The sequence below is a fragment of the Salvelinus alpinus genome, chromosome 8 (genome assembly GCF_045679555.1).
Source record: "Salvelinus alpinus chromosome 8, SLU_Salpinus.1, whole genome shotgun sequence".
NCBI lineage: Eukaryota > Metazoa > Chordata > Actinopteri > Salmoniformes > Salmonidae > Salvelinus > Salvelinus alpinus.
In genome coordinates, this window is record NC_092093.1 from 803195 (window position 1) to 819708 (window position 16514).

The following is a 16514-nucleotide window of genomic DNA, read 5'->3' on the forward strand; positions in this document are numbered from 1 at the left end:
ATAACAGTTGGTATAACAGTTGGTATGTAGTTATGTAGTTGGTATAACAGATGGTATGTATTTATGTAGTTGGTATAACAGCTGGTATGTATTTTTGTAGTTGGTATAACAGTTGGTATGTATTTATGTAGTTGGTATAACAGTTGCCATGTAGTTATGTAGTTGGTATAACAGATGGTATGTATTTATGTAGTTGGTATAACAGTTGGTATGTATTTATGTAGTTGGTATAACAGTTGGTATGTATTTATGTAGTTGGTATAACAGTTGGTATGTATTTATGTAGTTGGTATAACAGTTGGTATGTAGTTATGTAGTTGGTATAACAGTTGGTATAACAGTTGGTATGTATTTATGTAGTTGGTATAACAGTTGGTATGTAGTTATGTAGTTGGTATAACAGTTGGTATGTATTTATGTAGTTGGTATAACAGTTGATATGTATTCATGTAGTTGGTATAACAGTTGGTATAACAGTTGGTATGTATTCATTTAGTTGGTATAACAGTTGGTATGTAGTTATGTAGTTGTTATAACAGTTGGTATGTATTTATGTAGTTGGTATAACAGTTGGTATGTATTTTTGTAGTTGGTATAACAGTTGGTATGTATTTATGTAGTTGGTATAACAGTTGACATGTAGTTATGTAGTTGGTATAACAGTTGGTATGTATTTTTGTAGTTGGTATAACAGTTGCTATGTATTTATGTAGTTGGTATAACAGTTGGTATGTAGTTATGTAGTTGGTATAACAGTTGGTATGTATTTATGTAGCTGGTATAACAGTTGGTATGTATTTATGTAGTTGGTATAACAGTTGGTATAACAGTTGGTATGTAGTTATGTAGTTGGTATAACAGTTGGTATGTAGTTATGTAGTTGGTATAACAGTTGGTATGTATTTATGTAGTTGGTATAACAGTTGCTATGTATTTATGTAGTTGGTATAACAGTTGGTATGTATTTATGTAGTTGGTATAACAGTTGGTATGTATTTATGTAGTTGGTGTAACAGTTGGTATAACAGTTGGTATGTATTAATGTAGTTGTTATAACAGTTGGTATAACAGTTGCTATGTATTTATGTAGTTGGTATAACAGTTGGTATAACAGTTGGTATGTATTTATGTAGTTGGTGTAACAGTTGGTATGTAGTTATGTAGTTGGTATAACAGATGCAATGTAGTTATGTAGTTGGTATAACAGTTGGTATGTATTTATGTAGTTGGTATAACAGTTGGTATGTATTTATGTAGTTGGTATAACAGTTGGTATAACAATTGCTATGTATTTATGTAGTTGGTATAACAGTTGGTATAACAGTTGGTATGTAGTTATGTAGTTGGTATAACAGTTGGTATGTATTTATGTAGTTGTTATAACAGTTGGTATAACAGTTGCTATGTATTTATGTAGTTGTTATAACAGTTGGTATAATAGATGGTATGTATTTATGTAGTTGGTAGAACAGTTGGTTTTGTATTTATGTAGTTGGTATAACAGTTGGTATAACAGTTGGTATGTATTTACGTAGTTGGTATAACAGTTGGTATGTATTTACGTAGTTGTTATAACAGTTGGTATAACAGTTGCTATGTATTTATGTAGTTGTTATAACAGTTGGTATAACAGTTGCTATGTATTTATGTAGTTGGTATAACAGTTGCCATGTAGTTATGTAGTTGGTATAACAGTTGATATGTATTTATGTAGTTGGTATAACAGTTGGTATGTAGTTATGTAGTTGGTATAACAGTTGGTATAACAGTTGGTTTGTATTTATGTAGTTGGTATAACAGTTGCTATGTATGTATGTAGTTGGTATAACAGTTGGTATGTAGTTATGTAGTTGGTATAACAGTTGGTATGTATTTATGTAGTTGGTATAACAGTTGGTATGTATTTATGTAGTTGGTATAACAGTTGGTATGTATTTATGTAGTTGGTATAACAGTTGCTATGTATTTATGTAGTTGGTATAACAGTTGGTATGTATTTATGTAGTTGGTATAACAGTTGGTATGTATTTATGTAGTTGGTATAACAGTTGCCATGTAGTTATGTAGTTGGTATAACAGTAACAGTTGGTATAACAGTTGGTATAACAGTTGGTTTGTATTTATGTAGTTGGTATAACAGTTGGTATGTATTTATGTAGTTGGTATAACAGTTGGTTTAACAGTTGGTATGGCTGAGATCGGCTAAGATCCCGTTAACGGGATCGATTTGATAACAGCCAGTGAAATTGCAGGGCGCCAAACTCAAACAACAGAAATCTCATAATTAGAATTCCTCAAACATACAAGTATTTCACACCATTTTAAAGATATACTTGTTGTTAATCCCACCACATTGTCCAATTTCAAAAAGGCTTTACGATGAAAGCACACCAAACGATTATGTTAGGTCAGTACCTAGTCACAGAAAAACACAACCATTTTTCCAGCCAAAGAAAGAAGTCACAAAAAGCAGAAGTAGAGATAAAATGAATCACTAACCTTTGATGATATTCATCAGATGACACTCATAGGACTTCATGTTACACAATGCATGTATGTTTTGTTCGATAAAGTTCATATTTATATCCAAAAATCTCAGTTTACATTGGCGCGTTATGTCAGTAGTTCCAAAACCTTCGATGATTTTGCAGAGAGCCACATCAATTTACAGAAATACTCATAATAAACATTGATAAAAGATACAACTGTTATGCATTGAATTTTAGATACACTTCTCTTTAATGCAACCGCTGTGTCAGAATTCAAAAAAACTTTACGAAAAAAGCAAACCATGCAATAATCTGAGTATAGCGCTCAGACAACAAACCACGCCATACAGATATCCGCCATGTTGTGGAGTCAACAAAGTCAGAAATAGCATAATAAATATTCACTTACCTTTGATGATCTTCATCAGAATGCACTCCCAGGAATCCCAGTTCCACAATAAATGTTTGATTTGTTCGATAAAGTCCATAATTTATGTCCAAATACCTCCTTTTTGTTCGCGCGTTTAGTACACAATCCAAACTCACGACACGCGGGCAAGTCCAGGCGAAAGGTCAGACGAAAAGTCATATTACAGTTCGTAGAAACATGTCAAACGAAGTATAGAATCAATCTTTAGGATGTTTTTATCAAAAATCTTCAATGTTTCAACCGGAGAATTCCTTTGTCTGTAGAAATGCAATGGAACAGAGCTAACTCTCACGTGAACGCGCGTGATCAGCTCATGCCACTCTGGCAGACCTCTGACTCATTCAGCTCTCATTCCCCCCTCCTTCACAGTAGAAGCATCAAACAAGGTTCTAAAGACTGTTGACATCTAGTGGAAGCCTTAGGAAGTGCAATATGACCCCATAGACACAGCATATTGGATAGGCAAACCTACAAACCTCAGATTTCCCACTTCCTGGTTGGATTTTTTCTCAGGTTTCTGCCTGCCATATGAGTTCTGTTATACTCACAGACATCATTCAAACAGTTTTAGAAACTTCAGAGTGGTTTCTATCCAAATATATGCATAATAATATGCATATATTAGCAACTGGGCCTGAGTAGTAGGCAGTTTACTCTGGGCACCTTATTCATCCAAGCTACTCAATACTGCCCCCAGCCATAAGAAGTTAAGCAACGGGTCGGAGTCAGAGGCCGAGCCTTCTCTGGTCTCTGCTCCTCCCGTTACGGGGTCCGAGACGCCGAAGCCTCCCACCATTAGCTCCGACAAATTGAAAACACTAGTCATTGGCGACTCCATTAACCGTAGTATTAGACTTAAAATGAATCATCCAGTGATCATACACTGTTTACGAGGGGGCAGGGCTACCGATGTTAAGGCTAATCTGAAGATGGTGCTGGCTAAAGCCAAAACTGGCGAGTGTAGCGAGTATAGGGATATTGTTATCCACGTCGGCACCAACAGTGTTTGAATGTAACAATCAGAAGTCACCAAGCACAACATAGCTTCAGCGTGTAAATCATCTAGTAAGATGTGTCGGCATCGAGTAATTGTCTCTGGCTCCTTCTCAGTTAGGGGGAGTGATGAGCTCTACAGCAGAGTCTCGGAACTGAATCGCTGGTTTAAAACCGTTTTCTGCCCCTCCCAAAAGATAGAATTTGTAGATAATTGGACATCTTTCTGGGACTCACCCACAAACAGGACCAAGCCTGGCCTGTTGAAGAGTGACGGACTCCATCCTAGCTGGAGGGGTGCTCTCATCTTATCTACCAACATAGACAGGGCTCTAACTCCTCTAGCTCCACAATGAAATAGGGTGCAGGCCAGTCAGCAGGCTGTTAGCCAGCCTGCCAGTTTAGTGGAGCCTGACACTAGCACAGTCAGTGTAGTCAGCTCAACTATCCCCATTGAGACCATGTCTGTGCCTCGATCTAGGTTGGGAAAACTTAACATGGCGGTGTTCGCCTTAGCAATCTCACTGGAATAAAGACCTCCTCCATTCCTGCAATCTCAAAATAGGGCTACTTAATGTTAGATCCCTCACTTCCAAGGCAGTTACAGTCAATGAACTAATCACTGATCATAATATTGATGTGATTGGCCTGACTGAAACATGGCTTAATCTTAGAACTAGGGGGCGCAGTTTTCGCTTTTGGCTAAAAAGGCGTACCCATTTGAAACTGCCTATTTCTCAGCCCTCGAAACTAGAATATGCATATAATAGTCAGATTAGGATTGAAAACACTCTGAAGTTTCCAAAACTGTAAACATTTTGTCTGTGAATTAAACAGAACTGATATTGCAGGCGAAAACCTGAGGAAAAACCAACCAGGAAGTGGCCCTGTTTTTGAGACCTCTCTGTTCCCATGCATTCCTATTGCCCATATAAAGGGATATCAATAAGACTTCTTTTTCTATGTCTTCCCTAAGGTGTCAACAGCCTTTAGACATAGTTTCAGGCTTTTATTTTGAAGAATGAGCGTGAAAGGGCACATTGCGTAAGTGGATAGGTGGGGGCTCTCCGAGTGATTTTTGCGCAAAAGTGAAAGGCAGCCATTGTTTCTCTCGGTCCTAGTGAAAAGCCAACTGTCCCGGTTGATATACTGTATTATCGAATAGATATTTGAAAAACACCCTGAAGTTGGATCATAAACAACGTTTGACATGTTTCTGTGGACATTATGGATATAATTTGGATTTTTTTCCGGTGTTGTCGCGAACGCTTTTTCCGGTGGATTCCTGGGCATAACGCAGCAAACAAACGGAGGTATTTGGATATAAAAAATATCTTTATGGAACTAAAGGAACATTTGCTGTCTAACTGGGAGTCTCGTGAGTGAAACCATCCGAAGATCATCAAAGGTAAACGACTAATTTGATTGCTTTTCTGATTTTCGTGACCAAGTTACCTGACGCTAAGTGTTCTTATTGTTTTGTCGAGCGATCGATAAATTTACACAAATGCAAGTATTGCTTGCGCTGTAAAGCATAATTTCAAAATCTGAGACGACGGATGGATTAACAAAAGGCTAAGCTGTGTTTTGCAATATTGCACTTGTGATTTCATGAAATTATATTTTATTATATACCGTTCGCGCTAGGCTACGCTATGCTAGTCAGTGTTTCTGATGACAAATATCCCGGATCCAGGATGGGGAGTCCAGAAAGGTTTTAAGCCTGATGAATTTACTGTGTTAACTTCACTAGGGTAAGGGGCACTATTTTCACCTTTGGATGAAAAGCGTGCCCAAAGTAAACTGTCTGCTACTCAGGCCTTGAAACTAGGATATGCATATACAGTGGGGAGAACAAGTATTTGATACACTGCCGATTTTGCCGATTTTCCTACTTACAAAGCATGTAGAGGTCTGTAATTTTTATCATAGGTACACTTCAACTGTGAGAGACGGAATCTAAAACAAAAATCCCGAAAATCACATTGTATGATTTTTAAGTAATTAATTAGCATTTTATTGCATGACATAAGTATTTGATACATCAGAAAAGCAGAACTTAATATTTGGTACAGAATCCTTTGTTTGCAATTACAGAGATCATACGTTTCCTGTAGTTCTTGACCAGGTTTGCACACACTGCAGCAGGGATTTTGGCCCACTCCTCCATACAGACCTTCTCCAGATCCTTCAGGTTTCGGGGCTGTCGCTGGGCAATACGGACTTTCAGCTCCCTCCAAAGATTTTCTATTGGGTTCAGGTCTGGAGACTGGCTAGGCCACTCCAGGACCTTGAGATGCTTCTTACGGAGCCACTCCTTAGTTGCCCTGGCTATGTGTTTCGGGTCGTTGTCATGCTGGAAGACCCAGCCACGACCCATCATCAATGCTCTTACTGAGGGAAGGAGGTTGTTGGCTAAGATCTCGCAATACATGGCCCCATCCATCCTCCCCTCAATACGGTGCAGTCGTCCTGTCCCCTTTGCAGAAAAGCATCCCCAAAGAATGATGTTTCCACCTCCATGCTTCACGGTTGGGATGGTGTTCTTGGGGTTGTACTCATCCTTCTTCTTCCTCCAAACACGGCGAGTGGAGTTTAGACCAAAAAGCTCTATTTTTGAATCATCAGACCACATGACCTTCTCCCATTCCTCCTCTGGATCATCCAGATGGTCATTGGCAAACTTCAGACGGGCCTGGACATGCGCCTGCTTGAGCAGGGGGACCTTGTGTGCGCTGCAGGATTTTAATCCATGACGGCGTAGTGTGTTACTAATGGTTTTCTTTGAGACTGTGGTCCCAGCTCTCTTCAGGTCATTGACCAGGTCCTGCCGTGTAGTTCTGGGCTGATCCCTCACCTTCCTCATGATCATTGATGCCCCACGAGGTGAGATCTTGCATGGAGCCCCAGACCGAGGGTGATTGACCATCATCTTGAACTTCTTCTATTTTCTTCTATTTTCTAATAATTGCACCAACAGTTGTTGCCTTCTCACCAAGCTGCTTGCCTATTGTCCTGTAGCCCATCCCAGCCTTGTGCAGGTCTACAATTTTATCCCTGATGTCCTTACACAGCTCTCTGGTCTTGGCCATTGTGGAGAGGTTGGAGTCTGTTTGATTGAGTGTGTGGACAGGTGTCTTTTATACAGGTAACGAGTTCAAACAGGTGCAGTTAATACAGGTAATGAGTGGAGAACAGGAGGGCTTCTTAAAGAAAAACTAACAGGTCTGTGAGAGCCGGAATTCTTACTGGTTGGTAGGTGATCAAATACTTATGTCATGCAATAAAATGCAAATGAATTACTTAAAAATCATACAATGTGATTTTCTGGATTTTTGTTTTAGATTCCGTCTCTCACAGTTGAAGTGTACCTATGATAAAAATTACAGACCTCTACATGCTTTGTAAGTAGGAAAACCTGCAAAATCGGCAGTGTATCAAATACTTGTTCTCCCCACTGTAATTGGTAGATTTGGATAGAAAACACTCTAAGAATTTGGGAGCAAGACCACTCTGAATGAGTGGACCCTACAGTGTCCCAGAGATTTTTCATGCACACGACCGAGAGCGCGCCTTTCTTGTTTACCATTTATATTGACAACGTTATTGTCCGGTTGAAATATTAGCGATTATTTAGGCTAAAAACAACCTGAGGATTGATTATAAACTTTGTTTGACATGTTTCTACGAAATTTACAGATACAATTTGGATTTTTCGTCTGCCTGTTGTGACTGCGTTTGAGCCGGTGGTATCCTGAACAAAACGCGCAAACAAAACGGAGGCTTTTGGATATAAAGAGGGACTTTATCGAACAAAACAAACATTTAATGAGTAAATGGGAGTCTTGTGAGTGCAACCATATGAAGATCATCAAAGGTAAGTGATTCATTTTATTGCTATTTCTGACTTGTGTAACTCCTCTACTTGGCTGGAAACTGTTTGTAATGATTTGTCTGCTGGGCGTTGTTCTCAGATAATCGCATGGTATGCTTTCGCCGTAAAGCCTTTTTGAAATTTGACACCATGGTTGGATTAACAAGAAGGTCATCTTTAAACCGATGTATAACACTTGTATGTTTTATGAATTATTATAATGAGTATTTCTGTTTTTGAATTTGGCGCTCCTCAATTTCACTGGATGTCGGCCAGGTAGGACGCTAACGTCCCACATATCCCAGAGAGGTTAACTCCTTAGCAACTGTTTTACCAAATAAATAACTAAATACCAACTGTTATACCGTGTTCTATCAGCTACATCAACACATACCAACTGTTATACCGTGTTCTATCAGCTACATCAACACATACCAACTGTTATACTGTGTTCTATCAGCTACATCAACACATACCAACTGTTATACTGTGTTCTATCAGCTACATCAACACATTTTTTATTTTATTTTATTTCACCTTTATTTAACCAGGTAGGCAAATTGAGAACACGTTCTCATTTACAATTGCGACCTGGCCAAGATAAAGCAAAGCAGTTCGATACATACAACAACACATAGTTACACATGGAGTAAAACAAACATACAGTCAATAATACAGTGAAAAATAAGTCTATATACAATGTGAGCAAGTGAGGTGAGATAAGGGAGGTGAAGGCAAACAAAATATATATAAAAATAAATAAAAATATAAAAAGGCCATGGTGGCGAAGTAAATACAATATAGCAAGTAAAAAAAACACTGGAATGGTTGGTTTGCAGTGGAAGAAAGCGCAAAGTAGAGATAGAGATAATGGGGTGCAAAGGAGCAAAAATAAATAAATGAATACAGTAGGTAAAGAGGTAGTTGTTTGGGCTAAATTATAGATGGGCTATGTACAGGTGCAGTAATCTATGAGCTGCTCTGACAGCTGGTGCTTAAAGCTAGTGAGGGAGATAAGTGTTTCCAGTTTCAGAGATTTTTGTAGTTTGTTCCAGTCATTGGCAGCAGAGAACTGGAAGGAGAGGCGGCCAAAGGAGGAATTGGTTTTGGGGGTGACCAGAGAGATATACCTGCTGGAGCGCGTGCTACAGGTAGGTGCTGCTATGGTGACCAGCGAGCTGAGATAAGGGGGGACTTTACCTAGCAGGGTCTTGTAGATGACCTGGAGCCAGTGGGTTTGGCGACGAGTATGAAGCGAGGGCCAGCCAACGAGAGTGTATAGGTCGCAGTGGTGGGTAGTGTAAGGGGCTTTGGTGACAAAACGGATGGCACTGTGGTAGACTGCATCCAATTTATTGAGTAGGGTATTGGAGGCTATTTTGTAAATGACATCACCGAAGTCGAGGATTGGTAGGATGGTCAGTTTTACAAGGGTATGTTTGGCAGCATGAGTGAAGGATGCTTTGTTGCGGAATAGGAAGCTAATTCTAGATTTAACTTTGGATTGGAGATGTTTGATGTGAGTCTGGAAGGAGAGTTTACAGTCTAACCAGACACCTAGGTATTTGTAGTTGTCCACATATTCTAAGTCAAAGCCGTCTAGAGTAGTGATGTTGGACAGGCGGGCAGGTGCAGGCAGCGATCGGTTGAAGAGCATGCATTTAGTTTTACTTGTATTTAAGAGCAATTGGAGGCCACGGAAGGAGAGTTGTATGGCATTGAAGCTCGCCTGGAGGGTTGTTAACACAGTGTCAAAAGAAGGGCCAGAAGTATACAGAATAGTGTCATCTGCATAGAGGTGGATCAGAGACTCACCAGCAGCAAGAGCGACATCATTGATGTATACAGAGAAGAGAGTCGGTCCAAGAATTGAACCCTGTGGCATCCCCATAGAGACTGCCAGAGGCCCGGACAACAGACCCTCCGATTTGACACACTGAACTCTATCAGAGAAGTAGTTGGTGAACCAGGCGAGGCAATCATTAGAGAAACCAAGGCTGTCGAGTCTGCCGATAAGAATACGGTGATTGACAGAGTCAAAAGCCTTGGCCAGGTCAATGAATACAGCTGCACAGTATTGTTTCCTATCGATGGCGGTTACGATATCGTTTATGACCTTGAGCGTGGCTGAGGTGCACCCATGACCAGCTCTGAAACCAGATTGCATAGCGGAGAAGGTATGGTGGGATTCGAAATGGTCGGTAATCTGTTTGTTAACTTGGCTTTCGAAGACCTTAGAAAGGCAGGGTAGGATAGATATGGGTCTGTAGCTGTTTGGGTCAAGAGTGTCCCCCCCCCTTTGAAGAGGGGGATAACCGCAGCTGCTTTCCAATCTTTGGGAATCTCAGACGACACGAAAGAGAGGTTGAAGAGGCTAGTAATAGGGGTGGCAACAATTTCAGCAGATAGTTTTAGAAAGAAAGGGTCCAGATTATCTAGCCCGGCTGATTTGTAAGGGTCCAGATTTTGCAGCTCTTTCAGAACATCAGCTGACTGTATTTGGGAGAAAGAGAAATGGGAAAGGCTTGGGCGAGTTGCTGTGGGGGGTGCAGTGCTGTTGACCGGGGAAGGGGTAGCCAGGTGGAAAGCATGACCAGCCGTAGAAAAATGCTTATTGAAATTCTCAATTATAGTGGATTTGTCGGTGGTGACAGTGTTTCCTATCTTCAGTGCAGTTGGAAGCTGGGAGGAGGTGTTCTTATTCTCCATGGACTTTACAGTGTCCCAGAACTTTTTGGAGTTTGTGTTGCAGGAAGCAAATTTCTGCTTGAAAAAGCTAGCCTTGGCTTTTCTAACTGCCTGTGTATATTGGTTCCTAGCTTCCCTGAAAAGTTGCATATCACGGGGGCTGTTCGATGCTAATGCAGAACGCCATAGGATATTTTTCTGTTGGTTAAGGGCAGTCAGGTCAGGAGAGAACCAAGGGCTATATCTGTTCCTGGTTCTAAATTTCTTGAATGGGGCATGCTTATTCAAGATGGTGAGGAAGGCATTTAAAAAAAATATCCAGGCATCCTCTACTGACGGGATAAGATCAATATCCTTCCAGGATACCTCGGCCAGGTCGATTAGAAAGGCCTGCTCGCTGAAGTGTTTCAGGGAGCGTTTGACAGTGATGAGTGGAGGTCGTTTGACCGCTGACCCATTACGGATGCAGGCAATGAGGCAGTGATCGCTGAGATCTTGGTTGAAAACAGCAGAGGTATATTTGGAGGGCAAGTTGGTTAGGATGATATCTATGAGGGTACCCGTGTTTACGGAATTGGGGTGGTACCTGGTAGGTTCATTGATAATTTGTGTGAGATTGAGGGCATCAAGCTTAGATTGTAGGATGGCTGGGGTGTTAAGCATGTTCCAATTTAGGTCGCCTAGCAGCACGAGCTCTGAAGATAGATGGGGGGCAATCAGTTCACATATGGTGTCCAGAGCACAGCTGGGGGCAGAGGGTGGTCTATAGCAGGCGGCAACGGTGAGAGACTTGTTTTTAGAGAGGTGGATTTTTAAAAGTAGAAGTTCAAATTGTTTGGGAACAGACCTGGATAGTAAAACAGAACTCTGCAGGCAATCTTTGCAGTAGATTGCAACACCGCCCCCTTTGGCCGTTCTATCTTGTCTGAAAATATTGTAATTAGGGATGAAAATGTCAGAATTTTTGGTGGTCTTCCTAAGCCAGGATTCAGACACGGCTAAAACATCCGGGTTGGCAGAGTGTGCTAAAGCAGTGAACAAAACAAACTTAGGGAGGAGGCTTCTAATGTTAACATGCATGAAACCAAGGCTATTACGGTTACAGAAGTCATCAAAAGAGAGCGCCTGGGGAATAGGAGTGGAGCTAGGTACTGCAGGGCCTGGGTTCACCTCTACATCACCAGAGGAACAGAGGAGGAGTAGGATAAGGGTACGGCTAAAAGCTATGAGAATTGGTCGTCTAGAACGACTAGAACAGAGAGTAAAAGGAGGTTTCTGGGGGCGATAAAATAGCTTCAAGGAATAATGTACAGACAAAGGTATGGCAGGATGTGAATACAGTGGAGGTAAACCTAGGTATTGAGTGATGATGAGAGAGATATTGTCTCTAGAAACATCATTGAAACCAGGTGATGTCATCGCATATGTGGGTGGTGGAACTGAGAGGTTGGATATGGTATAGTGAACAGGGCTAGAGGCTCTACAGTGAAATAAGCCATTAAACACTAACCAGAACAGCAATGGACAAGGCATATTTACATTAAAGGAGAGGCATGCTTAATCGAGTGATCATAAGGGTCCAGTGAGTAGAGGTTGGTTGGGGTCACGGCGATCCAGACAGCTGGCCGGGTAGATGGCTATCAGTAGCAAGATAGCATAGGATGGAAGTCTATTTTTAGACACCTCGTGCGTTTCCGTCGGTAGGTTAGTGGGGTTCCGTGTGGTAGAGGGGATCAATCCAATTGGCAAAATAGTTATAGTGACCCAAGAAAAATTGTCCGATATACTTATTCAGATAGCAGCCGATAAGACAGCTAACGATTAGCGGGCCCCAGATGAGCGTTCAGGTAACGTTGCGACGGAGGTGCCAGTTGGATAACTCCCTCGGGCAGATAATGTCGGCAGTCAGTCGTGAAGGCCCGATGGGGCTCCGCATCTGCAGCAACAACAACAAAAAAAACGGGTCCGGATAGGTGACTGTAGCCCAGGAGTGGCTGATGGAACTCCTCAGCTGGCTAGCTCCGGAATAATTTAAGTTTGCTCCGGGATCGACGTAAGCCAATAGTCACACGGTTTGCAGCTAGCTAGCTGTGAAATCAAGGTGCAAACGTCCAGAGCCTGCGGCTGAAATCCGGGGACACTGAGAAAAATAGTCCCGGTATGCTCCGGTCCGAGTCGCGTTGCACAAAAGTGCCGATAGATTATCGAGCTAAAGGAATAGCTGAAGACCACAAACGTGGGCAGCTGAAACACCAACGCTAGCCAGCAAACCGGCTAACTTCTAGGCAGCTTCAGATCAGCTACTGGCTAGCTTCTAGTTAGCTTCTGGTTAGCCTCTGGCTAGCCTCTGGCTAGCTTCCACTGTGGATTTTCAGATTTGAGGTAAATAATACTTTTTTTTGTCATTTGTGAGGCGGGTTGCAGGAAAGCTTTTGTAGTTGAGTTCTTGGATAATAAAATATATAAAGATATGCGAAGAAAGGTGTAAATATATATATATACAGGACACGACAAGACGAGGACAAAAAAAGAACGTCTGAACTGCTATGCCATCTTGGAAGCCAACCAACTGTTATACCGTGTTCTATCAGCTACATCAACACATACCAACTGTTATACCGTGTTCTATCAGCTACATCAACACATACCAACTGTTATACCGTGTTCTATCAGCTACATCAACACATACCAACTGTTATACTGTGTTCTATCAGCTACATCAACACATACCAACTGTTATACTGTGTTCTATCAGCTACATCAACACATACCAACTGTTATACCGTGTTCTATCAGCTACATCAACACATACCAACTGTTATACTGTGTTCTATCAGCTACATCAACACATACCAACTGTTATACCGTGTTCTATCAGCTAAATCAACACATACCAACTGTTATACCGTGTTCTATCAGCTACATCAACACATACCAACTGTTATACCGTGTTCTATCAGCTACATCAACACATACCAACTGTTATACTGTGTTCTATCAGCTACATCAACACATACCAACTGTTATACTGTGTTCTATCAGCTATATCAACACATACCAACTGTTATACCGTGTTCTATCAGCTACATCAACACATACCAACTGTTATACTGTGTTCTATCAGCTACATCAACACATACCAACTGTTATACCGTGTTCTATCAGCTACATCAACACATACCAACTGTTATACCGTGTTCTATCAGCTACATCAACACATACCAACTGTTATACTGTGTTCTATCAGCTACATCAACACATACCAACTGCTTTATACCGTGTTCTATCAGCTACATCAACACATACCAACTGTTATACTGTGTTCTATCAGCTACATCAACACATACCAACTGTTATACCGTGTTCTATCAGCTACATCAACACATACCAACTGTTATACCGTGTTCTATCAGCTACATCAACACATACCAACTGTTATACCGTGTTCTATCAGCTACATCAACACATACCAACTGTTATACTGTGTTCTATCAGCTACATCAACACATACCAACTGTTATACTGTGTTCTATCAGCTACATCAACACATACCAACTGTTATACCGTGTTCTATCAGCTACATCAACACATACCAACTGTTATACTGTGTTCTATCAGCTACATCAACACATACCAACTGTTATACTGTGTTCTATCAGCTACATCAACACATACCAACTGTTATACCGTGTTCTATCAGCTACATCAACACATACCAACTGTTATACTGTGTTCTATCAGCTACATCAACACATACCAACTGCTTTATACTGTGTTCTATCAGCTAAATCAACACATACCAACTGTTATAGCAACTTTTACACCAACTACATAACTACATACCAACTGCTTTACCAACTACATAAATACATACCAACTGTTATACCAACTACATAACTACATACCAACTGTTATACCAACTACATAAATACATACCAATTGTTATACCAACTGTTATACCAACTACATAAATACATACCAACTGTTATACCAACTACATAAATACATGGCAACTGTTATACCAACTGTTATACCAACTACATAACTACATCCCAACTGCTATATCAACTACATAAATACATACCAACTGTTACACCAACTGTTATACTAACTGTTATACCAACTGTTATACCAACTACATAACTACATACCAACTGCTATACCAACTACATAAATACATACCAACTGTTATACCATCTACATAAATACATACCAACTGTTATACCAACTAAATAACTACATACCAACTGTTATACCAACTACATAAATACATACCAACTGTTATACCATCTGTTATACCAACTACATAAATACATACCAACTGTTATACCAACTACATAAATACATACCAACTGTTATACCAACTGTTATACCAACTACATAAATACATACCAAATGTTATACCAACTACATAAATACATACCAACTGTTATACCAACTACATAACTACATACAAACTGTTATACCAACTGTTATACCAACTACATAAATACATACCAACTGTTATACCAACTACATAAATACATACCAACTGTTATACCAACTAAATAACTACATACCAACTGTTATACAAACTACATAAATACATACCAACTGTTATACCAACTACATAAATACATACCAAATGTTATACCAACTACATAAATATATACCAACTGTTATACCAACTACATAAATACATACCAACTGGTATACCAACTACATAAATACATACCAACTGTTATACCAACTACATAAATACATACCATCTGTTATACCAACTACAAAAATACATACCAACTGTTATACCAACTACATAAATACATGGCAACTGTTATACCAACTGTTATACCAACTACATAAATACATACCAACTGTTATACCAACTACATAAATACATACCAACTGTTATACCAACTGTTATACCAACTGTTATACCAACTACATAACTACATACCAACTGCTATACCAGCTACATAAGTACATACCAACTGTTATACCAATTGTTATACTAACTGTTATACCAACTGTTATACCAACGACATAAATACACACCAACTGTTATACCAACTACATAACTACATACCAACTGCTATACCAACTACATAAATACATACCAACTGTTATACCATCTACATAAATACATACCAACTGTTATACCAACTAAATAACTACATACCAACTGTTATACCAACTACATAAATACATACCAACTGTTATACCAACTGTTATACCAACTACATAAATACATACCAACTGTTATACCAACTACATAAATACATACCAACTGTTATACCAACTGTTATACCAACTACATAAATACATACCAAATGTTATACCAACTACATAAATACATACCAACTGTTATACCAACTACATAACTACATACAAACTGTTATACCAACTGTTATACCAACTACATAAATACATACCAAATGTTATACCAACTACATAAATATATACCAACTGTTATACCAACTACATAAATACATACCAACTGGTATACCAACTACATAAATACATACCAACTGTTATACCAACTACATAAATACATACCATCTGGTTATACCAACTACAAAAATACATACCAACTGTTATACCAACTACATAAATACATGGCAACTGTTATACCAACTGTTATACCAACTACATAAATACATACCAACTGTTATACCAACTACATAAATACATACCAACTGTTATACCAACTGTTATACCAACTGTTATACCAACTACATAACTACATACCAACTGCTATACCAGCTACATAAGTACATACCAACTGTTATACCAATTGTTATACTAACTGTTATACCAACTGTTATACCAACGACATAAATACACACCAACTGTTATACCAACTACATAACTACATACCAACTGCTATACCAACTACATAAATACATACCAACTGTTATACCATCTACATAAATACATACCAACTGTTATACCAACTAAATAACTACATACCAACTGTTATACCAACTACATAAATACATACCAACTGTTATACCAACTGTTATACCAACTACATAAATACATACCAACTGTTATACCAACT